The sequence below is a fragment of the Diachasmimorpha longicaudata genome, chromosome 13, assembly GCF_034640455.1.
Source record: "Diachasmimorpha longicaudata isolate KC_UGA_2023 chromosome 13, iyDiaLong2, whole genome shotgun sequence".
NCBI lineage: Eukaryota > Metazoa > Arthropoda > Insecta > Hymenoptera > Braconidae > Diachasmimorpha > Diachasmimorpha longicaudata.
This window is the reverse complement of record NC_087237.1, coordinates 6,223,753-6,237,340: the sequence shown is the minus strand read 5'-3', so window position 1 is coordinate 6,237,340 and position 13,588 is coordinate 6,223,753. Positions and strand designations below refer to the sequence as shown.

The window sequence follows — 13,588 nt, the reverse complement described above, 5'->3', positions numbered from 1 at the left end:
CATTTCTCATTACCATGGCGTAACGATCCAGCCGTTATAATCGATTTGGCGTGATTTCGGTTAACTGACGTCATACGAAGTTTAGCCGTGGCCAACCATGCCACGTAGCCATGCCAGCCTGTCAGAATTTTGCTGTAGAACGGCCGAAACCGGGGCTTTTCTACGCTCACCACTTTTACACCCCTTACGAGGCGTCTCATTCAATCATCTATCGAGCGATGAATTATTCGAGTATGCGATATTCAACGGTAAATAGAAATCTAATGCCCAAATATTCAACAATTTTTCAACCCAAATTATTTTATGTCATATAACTTTATCCTTGAGAAAAAGCAATTCCTTTATTCTGATCAACTAATTTGATAACTTAATTATTTAATTAGTTTTGCGAAGCCTGCCACAGAATCCAAAGAGGGTCGAATATCATTTTACGTGCCATTAGGTCACTCATTAAAAATAAATCATATGAATTTCTCACAAATCATTTCTCCAGTTAAAAAAGTCCTTCCGGAAATTTAAAATTTCCATTCTCCCACATCCCACAGCCCACACGATAAGATATTAAGAATTACCAGAGGAAACCCATCACAGATTGAGATGGAGAAGTGGAATTGTTGAAGGGAATAGGGGAGAGGGAGGGGTTGATTGCGTCCGGTCGAGATGATTGCTTTTCGTGTGGCTATTCGTGCACATGAATGACCTCTCCCACATTTGTGCAAGGATTACAACGCCTCTCTCTTTCTCTCCCCCTGCCAACACATACGACAACAGCAGTAGAACGAATTCACTGTCAGTTATCTAACCCCTAACCCCCTCAGCTCTCTTTGTCACGCTGGGTCTTTCCATCTCCTCCCCTCCCCCTTCCCTGGATTTCCAGATTGGAATAGTTTATTTGCTGGAATCTGTGGTTAACCATTTCCCTGAAAATCATTTTGTATTTCAGTAATATTCGGTATTATACGAACAAACTCACCTGGACATTCAATTCATTGATAACATCGAGTATTGACTACAACTCAATGCAATATTTATTGACATATTTGATCGGGGGTTTTTATGACGGAATTTACCCTCGCATTTGTTCATTAGAATCAGGAGGATATGAGCGGTCGCATACAATAACGCATGAGACCGGAAAAACGAACTTCTCTGAATAATATATTAGGGGAGAGCGAGGGGTGATAAGACACTTTCAATAAACTCAATAATCCGATATTTATAGCTCGAGGTATACGATTGTATTGCAATTGTCGACTGTTATTTTAATCCTCGATGTACACGCGCCCATAAGATCTGCATATCCATGAAGCACACGAAATTGATCTTAATCCGTAAGCCCGGGGTGTATAGTCTCTTTCATCTGGCACTTCTCCCAAGGTACTTAATGCTTAAGTACAGTTGAGGGTAATGAACTGCGACCCGAAATATTATTAATTAAAAAAAAATCAGTGACTTCAATTTTCCTAATGCATTTTTTTAAAAATGCCTTAAATTTTTTTTCGTAAATTATAAATCGATTACGAAATTGATATTATTCAACTCCCAGATACTTCAGGGTATAATTTTAAAACTCAATATACGAATAAATAAATAAAAAATAAATGTTTCCGATGCACTTTGCGCCGAACTCTGACCTCCATTATTTATAATAAAATCTTCTACTGCGATCGGAGATTTTTACCGGCTGCTAATACCTCCGGTAAAATCAATATGATAATCCTCAATCGTTAATGACCCACACGCTCACAAATTCTCCCCGAAACGCAAGCATCAACGTTGGCCCAGGATTGCCCACTTCTGTATTCACTGTGTTAAGGCATGGTGGATGCCGTGAGACGAAACGACCTAATTAATTATTCATGCACGTCCGTCGTTGGACCGAACGCCTACACCATCACTCCTTCCCTCGGCTAGCGACCGGGATGTTTAGCATGACTATGAGGTTTTCGCGGAGGTGGCGACAGTGCCAGTTGCGCTATTCCCTCCTTCCCAGTGGTAAGGAATGTTTGCAGTCAGCCGCCTACTGCTATTGTTGTGAGCAACTGACGGTTGCCACGAATTCGAGGAGATGGAAGATGATGTGGACTTCATCGTCATTGAAAAAATTATTTTACTCACGCGGAGCGAGACGTCGGAGAAATTAAAACTTGAACTACTTAACGGGAATATTTCAATCGAAAGAAATTAAAAGTTTGGCTGCACGTTGGGTAATTTCGATAAGGAACTGTCGCGATATAATTCCTGAATTGACATTAATAAATTAAATGTGTCATCCAATGAAGAAAGTGACAGTTACAAAAATTGATTCGGAATTTAACGGGGGAAAATGGCTGTCATTCAAAGACGAAACTCCAAATGAACACGAGACATCATTGTGTACCCAAACCCTTTGCAATTGTATGACGAGATTTTCCGGATTAGTTATACAAATTCACAACGGTTGGCTGAACCCTTTCTTTCAAACATCTGGAGAAAGGGATGGTATAGGGGTAAAATCGAGAGGATCTTATTATCCCGCTTATCCCTCCGTTCTCACTGTTTCCGTTTCAAGTGCTCTATCTAGGATTACTTAACTGAGAAGATGCTCTCAAGCGAGAGACAAAACTACATGCACATCACACCTTTTCATTTTGTTTCAAATCTTCCTTCATAATTTTAGATAGAAATAATTTAATTTGATATTTTCATGTGTCTTTCAGTCGATAAAACGTTAACATAATTCAGAATCCACCTCCGCATACTAAATTCAAACGGAAAAATCTTGTTGATGGAAATAAATCGTAAAATATTCTCGGTTCATGCGAGAAGCCAGAACTCTCTATGATTATAGCGTCCGAAAATAGGGAATTGGGCATTCGATCGATGCATGAAGAGCCCTGAGAATAATTCTGAACAAAGAGAAGAAACATAGTGCATTAAACAGTTATATATCGGTAATTGCTGTAAGCCTTTCCGGGCCATTGATTTTGATAGCTTTATACATCACAAAATCGAATCGAAGACCCCTCCAATATTTTATACCCTCGAACCACTAAAAATCTTTCCTGTCAAGACAACAGATAATATACGCGGTTTCAGGCTTTCACGAACCGTAAATTCGATGGTCTCGACATTTTTTTTTTCAAATGTATTACGCAGTGGAAATTCTAAAATAACTTAGGAGGCCGTTATTCGATGTTATGCGGTAGGTTTAACATTATTTCATTACGTAATTTGAAGAGGGTGATAAGTTTAGGGTATTTAGGCACAGGCACGTGCCTTAAATTTATAATAATTCAACTGGAATGAGTTCTTACTGATTGATAGGTTCTACCAGTGAAAGAGAACTTTACACTATTCAAACATTCGATATTCTTCGACTATAATTTTCTTTCAACTTCATTTTCTGATTTTCATCAAACAGAATAATTTGCAAAATTTTTTTATTTACTTATTTTCTATTATTAGTTTAATAATCATGAGGACTTATTACAACCCTGATAGTTCGACCATAATGATGACTGTCGCACCCATTTCCAGTCTGTTATAAACCGACTCTTTCCCCTGTGTTAATATGTGCATGGCCCAGGGGGGTGGGAGGGGGTGGAGAGAGAGGAAGAGAGTGACCTAAGCGGTAGTCATGACGTTTTACGTTATACCCTCGTTATTCCCGAGTATCACACTCAGGTGTGGGTGGTAAGATAGAATGATGAAGCGAAAAAAAAAAGAAGAGAGACGAGTGGAGAAGGTAAAAGAACCCTGCGCCCGAGGGTGCTCAACGAAAATGTACGACCTCGAAGCCTAGACGTTTATTAGACGTTAAGTAGTAATATTCGCGAATAGGAAGGACGCCGCGTCGCGTACCTCGTCGTAGACCGAGTAATAAGAATGGCCCAACGGTACTCAGTTGTGGGGAGAAGGAGAGAAAAGTCGTCATACCAATTTCCGTAATTTCGTCGGACACTTTGGATATTTAATTAAGTTTCTGCCTTGACGAGTAGTCACTCGAAAGAAATTCCAATCTCAACTATGTTACTCATTATTTTCGAGGAGTTTGAAGGTATTCGTGAGCCACAATTGAAGGATATTCAGATAAATTTGATTGTTCTTCTGTTTTTTTTTTTATTTTGAAATTTCATTCTTGCAAGTTGGATATATTTTTTTATTGAGTCAATTAATTTTCCGACAATGATTCTCCTGGAAGTTGATATGAATAGCCTATTTGTTCAGGCAATTTTTTTAATTGATAGAATTAATTCTCTGGATCGAAGATTGTCTAATGAAAATGGGGGATAATTGATTTTCCTCCTGAATTAATTTTCAGTGAGGACATTGAGTTTTGGAAATTAATCTTTTTCTGTCTGCGACCCAAAGGAGGTGACCCATTTTCTCTAATGATTTTTTTAATACTCGAGAGGATTATTTTCGAAATGGAAATTAAATGACATGAAACTTGAAGATGAATTAATTCAAAAATTGTTTTAAAAAATTCAGAAAATGGAGTAAATAATTGAATGAATAATTCTTCGTGCAATGAAAAATATTTGTTAAATGAAATGGAGGGAAAAATATTCCGTTGAATAGAATTCCCTGAAGAAATAATGAAAAATTGATAAAAATTGAAGGGATGAAAGAATTCCGAACAATGACATTAATAATTCTCATCTCAACCTATTCACGAGGAAAATGTCCTAGAAACAGAGAATTCAGTTTGGTGGAGTCGTTGTAAAATACTCGGACATAGTTTTCGCGTCGCATTCTCCTCCACTACCTCGAGAAGATCGTATTGGCATTCAGTCGTGGGACAGTGGTGCGAGAATCAAACTTATTGTACAAATGTGTTTGTGAGAAAGTTCCTAGTGGGGTGTGTTTGAGAGGAATGGCAAGGATAGTGGGGTGGGCGGGGGTGAGGTGCGAAAAAAAGTGGTGGGAGATCAGTGGGGTTGGATAGCAGTAAAGTATATGGCCTCGGGGAGAGTAAAAATTGCTGGAGGATACAGAACAGAAAAGCCGCGGTGGAGAAAAGAAGGAATAAGAAAGTTGATGAAATATTGGAGGGCGGCTTAGACGGGACAATATTCCGTTGTAAACGGTTTCAGCCGCACCGATAGATACTTATATAGCAATACTGTGTGTTGAGGGTGTTTAGGTGGTTGTGGCAGTTTCCAAAGTCATATAAGTCCAAGACATGACAACAATACGCCCTTTCCAAGGTTCTTGGTAATGGGTATGGGAAATTAAAAATTTTCGGACTTCTATAATTTTATGGCTAATTAAAAAAAAATTAGATTAAAATATTTGGGCCATTTTTAGCAGTTCAGAAAATTACCGAGAATGTCTATGTCAATATTGTTTTGGCAGAAAACATTTTTAACTTCAAGAAAAATTATTGAAGCAATTAAAAATATTCTGTTCCAAAATGAAGATATGAATTGATTCGGAAAATTCAATAGTTAAAAAAAAAAAATTCCAGGACCAAAATATTTATTCCCTTTGTACATCTTTTTGACGAATAATTGAAATCGAGAGTTCCACTCTCTTCCAACGAAACGAAAAAAAAACCCTATTCAATACTTCCCCCGAGCGAAAATCCCTCGAAATGTTCACTCTAACTTCATAAGAAGCGTCTTTACATTCGACGTAAGTAGAACATAAGAAGATGATTGAAACATGAAACAAGACAGTGGAGCTTGTGTAAGAGAGACAGAAGAAGGGAAGAGAATGGGACGATGGTAAGAGGGAGTCTGACGTCTTGGGTATATGTATACGTAGTATCGTGATAGGGTGGGATGTTGTAAGTGGAACAGGGGGTAGCCTAGGAGCAGGTTCAAATCAGACGAGAATGGACCACTCCCCCGTTATCAGCCTGGAGCCAGTCGCCTCTCCTTCCAAGCCGACAAATTACTACATCCCTCCCTCTCACCCTCTAACACCCCCAACACACCTATGACCTCGAATCAGCCATCTGCGTTAGGTGCCCAGTGATATTTCGATGCTCGATGCTCCACTATCTTCGGCTCGAGTGTTACATGATGATTGTTCATCGTTAGAAGATAATCATAATGCCCGTGTGAATCGTTTTTACGATTAATGGGGGATGAAAGTAATTGGGGGGGAATTATCTCGCAACTGGGGAGAGTCATATTCTTTTTAGAAATAAAAGTCCAAAGATGATTTCTAAAATCATTAATCGAAAACTCACCCTTAAAAAATTATTTTTTAATTTTGTAAAGGGCGAGGGTTGTTATATCTGCGATTTATCTGCCTTTGAAAATTTTCTCCACAATTAGGCTCACGATTACGGGGGATAAGAATAATTGGGTGAGAATTATCGTTCAACTCGTGAGGGATTTTAAAAAATGGCGAAAAGACGTTTTGGGTGAATTTTTGTTTTTATCTCTTCGGGCCAACTCGCGATGTAGATATTTATTTTTACACCGTATAATCCACTTCTATTTTAAAAAAACCACTAATGAAAATCCAGCGAGGGGGAATAAAATGAAAAAGATAACAACAGCAATCTCCAGCGTTTGTACTTTATGACCGTTGATTTATAAGGGAAATAATTTCGTCGGGCAATTCCTTTCTTCCATAGCAGTTGCGCCGTATAACACCCTCTGCCCTTATTCTTCTTCATTCAACACTCGAAAAATTCGTTGTAAAAGTTGAAACAGTATACATCTCATTTTTTGTCATTGTTTTCAAACCGAAGGCAATTGTCATTTTAATTATTCCAGAAAACCAGAATAATTCAGTGCTCGCATTGATTTTCTCCCAAAATGATGAATTTTCAATTATGGTCTGTCTAAAAATCTGTGACAGTTTAAAAAAAAAATTTCCTTTCCTCGGTTCCCTCAAATTGAGTCACCAACCAGCAAGTAACTACCACAATCCTTTGACTTTCAAACGATGTTTATGGACCTGTTAATTTAATACTTATTTACAACTCCTCCCCCCGGAAAACTAAAATTGAGGGAAGTTTCTGGGGTAATACAATTGTTGAATACATTTAAGTGGAAGCTAATGATTATTCCCTGCACATTGACTAATTAGAACTTTTCACAATGCTAAAGGTAAACTGATTGACAAAACGTGCACCTCGTGTATTCACTGGGATTATGAGAATTAGGGGGTAATAAAGGATACTGGGGGTTAATGGAAATGGGATTAGTCGGTGCCAAGTTTGGGGACATTTCCAACTACTTATTTTGAGGATAGAAAAAGATAATTATAAGATAATTATTGCTGGTTTTGTAGTCTGAGGAAAATCAAATGTATAAATTGATGAAAACACCAACTTTCCTAGGGAATAATAATAACAATAAATAAATATTATCTAAACTTGCAATCAAGAACGAGTAGGAGAGACTCGTTTGAAAATAGAATTGATGAAGGCAAGGGGAATACCATCAGACATAATTAATCATAATATTTTTTGTGGATAAATATGAACGAAAATATTAACATATTTGAAATACTCCCCTGAATTATTCTGTTGCGAGTTGCTGGGGGAGTTTTCTCTATCTCATAAAGCCTAAACATTCATTTAATTTCCATTTAATTATGATTATGATCCCAGGAAATTCATACATTCAGTTTTTATCTCCTCCTCTGACGTTGGTTAATTAATATTATTGGTAGAGTCACCACAGAATTAACTGTTTGTTTTTGTCAGAGGCTGAGTACCTCGGGGACGGGAATTGAGAGTATAATATGTACTCAACCACATCTGCAAGACCCTGTCAACTCCAGCACCCAAAGACCAACAGTTGGATACACACAGAGTCGACTTCAACCTCTTCGACGCCTCGCATCTTTGATCACGTTTAACTACAGTATATACTCACAATCGCAGATACTCTGGCATATTTAATGATAAAATTAACATAATTTTCTAGAAATTTAGTTCCATCAGCAGAAATTTTTTTATGAATGTGCGCTGCGTTCAATTCATATATTTTTTCGTGGAACATGAAGTCAAAAATTTTTCTTCTATGGTAACTACTGTACAATTTTTGGAAAAATGCAATTTGTATTGGAATATGAAGATGAATAAAGAGTTTAATGAACAAATTTATGTTGAGCTAAAAAAAATGGAATGCATTGTAATTTTATTCCCATTCTATTTGGATTAATGCTGAACTATTGCACTGAAATTGAAAATCATTTGAATTGTCTTAATTTTCTTCATTTTCGGCATTCGAGTATTTCAATTTCCGCGGGCAATTGACCCGCGAATGACCAACGTAACATGAGAGGATAAATAACCCATCATGAAGGCCAGAGCATCTACAGTCGAGCACACGAGGCTCTTCTCTACCGACAGCTGTAGACTAACCCATGGTGTGGCTCTCTCCAGGGCCAACTCCAATATCATGTAGTCCAATATATTATGATATAACAAACTCGGATAAAGATTTTAAAGAATTTATTCCATAAAAAAAATTATATAACTGCGTTTTAAAATTTTTCCTGGCTCTTCAAAATCAAACTGACCCAGCGCAGTGGCCCTAAGGCCCCCCTGAATCACGGAAAATCAATTAGCAGCCTCCCTTCCGCCCTTCAGCCCATTCGGTCCCGAGATACCGACACCGTAGGTACCGTGTTTTGTGGCTCCCTCTACAGTCACCTCTCATTACCGAACCCCCCTCCAATGCGACACTGAAAGCTCTAGGCGCTTTAATACAGCCGGAGCAGTGGCATGCTCTCCAGTCTCTCCCTGGGACCGGAAAGCGCGTGAGCATGATGTCTGTTAACAATTTCCTGATTTGCATGACTTAAACTCGTCGAAGATCATCGCCTCATACAAACGAAATTACCCCAATAAAATAACCAAAACGAATTGAACTTAATTTCGAAATTAAAAAACACTCCCGAAAATTATCACACCATTTTTCATGAACGTCATCGCCAACGACTGTTGACATTCGATCAATGGGTTTGTGATTGTCGTGAACCGGATGATGAACAGTGCAAGACAATAATTATGAAATTTTTTTCTACTTGTGACCAGATAAATTGAGATAAATACAGGTTTAATCTCGAATCTTATGATCTTGGAGTGTTTGGCGCGATTGTTTATCGCGCATAAGTGTGACAACTAGTCTGGTGAATAACAAAAAAATATATACATATATATATATATTCTGGATAATAACGATTAGGTAAGTGTTGGTGTCGTTATCGTTGACAATTTATCGCACGTACATTCGCGTATTTATTATTCAAACGTGCGCGTGCTTCCCCGGGCAAAGTTGCATTATCCCTCCCTCTTTGAAGGCGGAGTACCAAAGTCGGAGTATTAGTAGTTAGCAATTATCCAGGACTCTTTATTGATACCGGTATTGAAAAATAATGAGCAATGTCCCTCCGGCATTTTAACTCTCTTGTTCATTTATTTTTCACACATTTTTTATTTTTTTCCAAGTAGCTGATTTTTCCAGATTAAAAAATGTTCATTAAACAAAAATATTTAAATATTCAGTCCTTGATATCCTCATGTCCAGTCGCACCGAGTTTCGATTTCTAAATTAAATCCTGGAGCTCATAATTTTTTAATCTGTACACTGAACAATATTTTTAAATTTATGCAGCTCCGTTTGAATTAACACTGATTTTATCTTGGGATTAAATAATATTTATCTCGGTCGTCAGATAAGTTCGAGGTTCTCTCTCCCCCTCCAAATTGAATTGTACCCTTGTCTGATCAGGACGATACGAGAAGCTGGCGCAGCCGGGCTTAAATCATTGCTTAGTCAAACAATGAACGTTAAATATTGATAAATTATAACCCCTCCAATATAATTTAACCTGAGGATAAATTTTACCTGGGATTTATTTGGATAACAGGCCCTGATACCATTGGATCCCAAGATTTTTCCATTTAATATTTGTTGCTGAGCTTAATACATCATTAAAAAAGTATCAACTGTTTAGCACTCAGTCGTTAAATATTGCAGTGTCTAGCCAGAGATTAAATACTGCAAATACTCCACTAATTACTTATGTACCACTTGCTAAATCTTTCTAAGTCCATCATTATTCCTTAATGTCGAAAAAATTCATAAAAATAGGAGCATTTTGTTCATATCAACAAATCACTTGTAACAGTTTCCCCCCAAAAATATCTCTATCATAACAATCCAGTGAAATTATTTTTTTAAATCAGCAAAAATTGTCTTTTAACAGTTTACGAAAAAAATTCGCTGTTAATGTGATTTTAAAATCCCAACGTTTCTATTTATAAAGAGATTTGAGACTGAAAAATAGTCAAAGAAATAATATCGGTGGAAAAGCATGTCAGTTGCACGTCAGACTGATCCAAGATTATTATAATATAAATCTCATCCACAAAAAAAAATGAATGAAGAAATGAAGATGTGGAAGGAGAGTAAATTATAGGCTGTCGGGACGCCTCGGGATTACATGTTGACGATAGATTGTAGTTATCATTGACTGAATCCAGTGAAAACAAAAGTATCAGTTTAAATACACTCCGGGAGGTAAAAAGCAGAATGTTTTGCTCCAAAATTCTTCGGTGACAGGAAGACAAAGTACTGGTCAGTAGTCCTGTTCTGATTGGGAGTACATACTCACTGTTTTTTTTTTATCAGGACGTAAAATCACAGCGACGGGATAATGATGATAAATAAAACAAATATAACGTGTAATGGGGAGTTCACAATCAGTTGAGGAATGACTGAAAAATTTCTCATGATTCATTCTGAATGAGATAATAGAGATGCGCTGGCCTAGATTGTCGTGTGCATCATCCAGCTATCGTCAAGCGCATTATGTGCAAATAACTAGTCAAAATGAATGAGAATTTTCATAAAAACCGTTGAGACAAATGAGTTCTCTTTATTTAATCTTCCAGGAAACGTTGAAAGATGAGAATTGAAAAATAATTGAACAAATTATTCAATTATTATTTTGAACACTATGAGAATTATAATAAGCTCAAGGGTATAAATCCGCTCATATTTATGAATATTTCAAAACAAATTCATCAAAACCGGGGAGATAAAATCAAATAAAAGCTTCTAGTTTTCATGGCGTCTCGACTCCACTTAAAAGTGAATGGGGGAGCGCTCATTCACAAGATATTCTCGACGAAGAGGGGGATCCGTACTGCCCCTACCGGTGTAGTTTCGTATGTGTAAACAACTCCTGCCTTCGCACAACGTACACAGAGACAAATGACTTCCCCTCTTCCCCGATATATCGCATTGCCCGCCTTGAAAAAGGCATTTAATATCCACACGTGTAATTCCATTCACGGAGTATTAAACCTTTTAATACCAACGACTTGTGATCTCCCTGATCGATCCTGATTGCACTGAATGTAAAACTCATACGGAGATATAATATGTGAATGTGAAGTTATTTTTTATCTCGAGGCGATTTATTTATTTAGTACTTTCCATGCCTTGCCCCCGAGAAACATTATTTATACTTGTCTTATCGGTCTTGAGATCAATTCAGTCGTAATCTAATCAAAAGATTACACACCTCTCGGCCAAGGGCCTGGCATCGAGGTACTTCCCCTCGGTTTTATTCATCTTCAAGGAGTTTTTTATTTATCTCGTAGCCGAGTCAATAGTAAAGCTGTGCAGGGTTATAATTTAAAGGGCATTTACCCAGACACTGGTGGTTTTAGGGGAAAATATCAAAAGACATTTTTTATAGATAATTTTATGGGCTATAATTTCTATTTGGAACATTTTTTTCCCATCCCAACAGTTTTCAAAGTATTTGCAAAATACTTCGCATAGATTTGTTGATAAATTGTGAGTAGATTCACTGCAGCAAAATTGAAATACAAATTGGGGGTGCATATCTCCAAAATGAGGGGGTGAAAAAAAAAATATTCCAGAATAATTTTTGTAGAGAATTTCATGGGCTTCATTTTGTATTTGAACCATTTTGATGGGTCTCTGATGGTTCCAGAGATATTTACAGAATAACATTAATGAAACAATTCTATTTCTGGAAAGATCTCGATTAATTTTTTTCTATTGATCTCACCAAAATTATTTATTCAAAAGGGAAATTTCCGATCTCCCCGAGTCATCCCCAATACTGATACACCCGGTAACACGTTACAAACACTATTCACGACCCGTGCCACATTCACCCCGCGATATGCCATCGATATCGTATTACATTCATGAATGCATTCACTTTCGCACGCGTCTCATCTCTTTCCCATCGCAGCCGGCACTAACAAAACCGTAGATTATATTTCATACGAGACACAGTGAAACGAATATGCATGAGGAGGCTGAGTGCGTACGTACGGGAATGTGCAATTACGGGCTCAATTAATTTATCTGATGATACGTGAGACACCTCTCGATGTTTCTTCGCGATTATTCGGGAATTGATACACATATTCACGCGCGGTATTACAAATTGATCGTTAATCATTTGCGGTATGCAATAGCTGGACATTTTCAAGATAATTTATTATTATAAAAATTGATTATTAATTATTTCCCTTGAATAATTTACTATCAATTGTTTCCTTTACGATTTTTTTATTTTTTTTTCATTCAAATATAATTTTTAGTTTCTTGACACCTTCTTTAAGTTTGATTATTATTAATATTTCCCATGGAATTTGTAAATGCCCATTAGACAAACAAGAAAAACATGAGCGTCTCACGAACGCAATTACCACAAAGAAAATTATCATATTTTAGTGGAAACTTTCTTTTTGGTTCATAACAAAATTGATTCAACACGACAAAAGATCTCTTCAGGGAAACATATAATTTTTCCGTACAACAAATGTATTTTTCTCTCTCTCTCTCTCCCTCCCCGTAAGGCTTCACGTACCCGGAACTTTCACAAGTGCTATCGATAAAGGGAGTGAAAACACAGAGAGCAGATCAGAGTGTAATCTAATAACAGACTCACATAATTTGATGAAATTAGATAAAACCTGTATGAAACGCAGGGTCTTCGACTCTTTCCATAACGTAACGAGCTTAAACTGTCCCCAGTAGATCTAAAACCCTAGATACGGGTGCATGTTGCTTGGCTAATCTAATTACTGTCACATTGTCGTTACTCGCGACCAGTTGAGTGCGTTAGATAGGATGTAGGCCGGTCAAAGGGGTAGATAAGATTATTTTAATACTGAACACGAAGAGTTCCTCAGTCAATCGGCTACTGAAATCGATCATGCATCTTGTTATCAACGTTTTTATCATATTTTTGGTGCGATAATTCTCACAATTATCGAACGCATTTTGAGCATCGAAACCCCGAAGAATGTTTCCTATTCGACCCCTCATTATCATTGACTAAAAAAATAATAAATCCACCGTTACTTCTTCATTATGACTCCATAGTTGGCCATCGATGACGGCTAAATATTCCGAGACAAATAAAAATGACTCAGCAACCTCATCAGTGATATCAGCAACAATCAACTTATCGTCATCTTTCCCGCCGGGAATAACTCGCGAAAATTCTAAAATACATCACTCCCCATTCTCCTTTGGTCTTGTCCACCCAGTGATAAATACAGCATGTGCTATTCGTTTGTCGCCATCATTTATTACAGTACCAACACGTGAAAAGAATTTATTAGACTCAACTG

At 37.2% G+C, this 13,588-nt stretch overlaps 2 protein-coding genes across 8 annotated transcripts in view; one reads left to right on the top strand and one right to left on the bottom strand.

The window, feature by feature from the left end:
• LOC135168846 (zeta-sarcoglycan) overlaps positions 1 to 13,588 on the bottom strand; it is a 165,996-nt gene that overhangs the window by 98,449 nt on the left and 53,959 nt on the right. The gene's annotated exons all lie outside the window — the stretch shown is intronic.
• LOC135168810 (GAS2-like protein pickled eggs) overlaps positions 1 to 13,588 on the top strand; it is a 215,368-nt gene that overhangs the window by 161,341 nt on the left and 40,439 nt on the right. The window contains exon 1 of one of the 4 annotated variants that reach the window (XM_064133353.1): positions 8,684 to 9,143. The exons of the other annotated variants lie outside the window; for them this stretch is intronic. The gene's annotated coding sequence lies outside the window, so the exon portion shown is untranslated. Of the gene's footprint in view, positions 1 to 8,683; positions 9,144 to 13,588 lie in introns of those variants that run through there. 4 annotated transcript variants of the gene reach the window in all.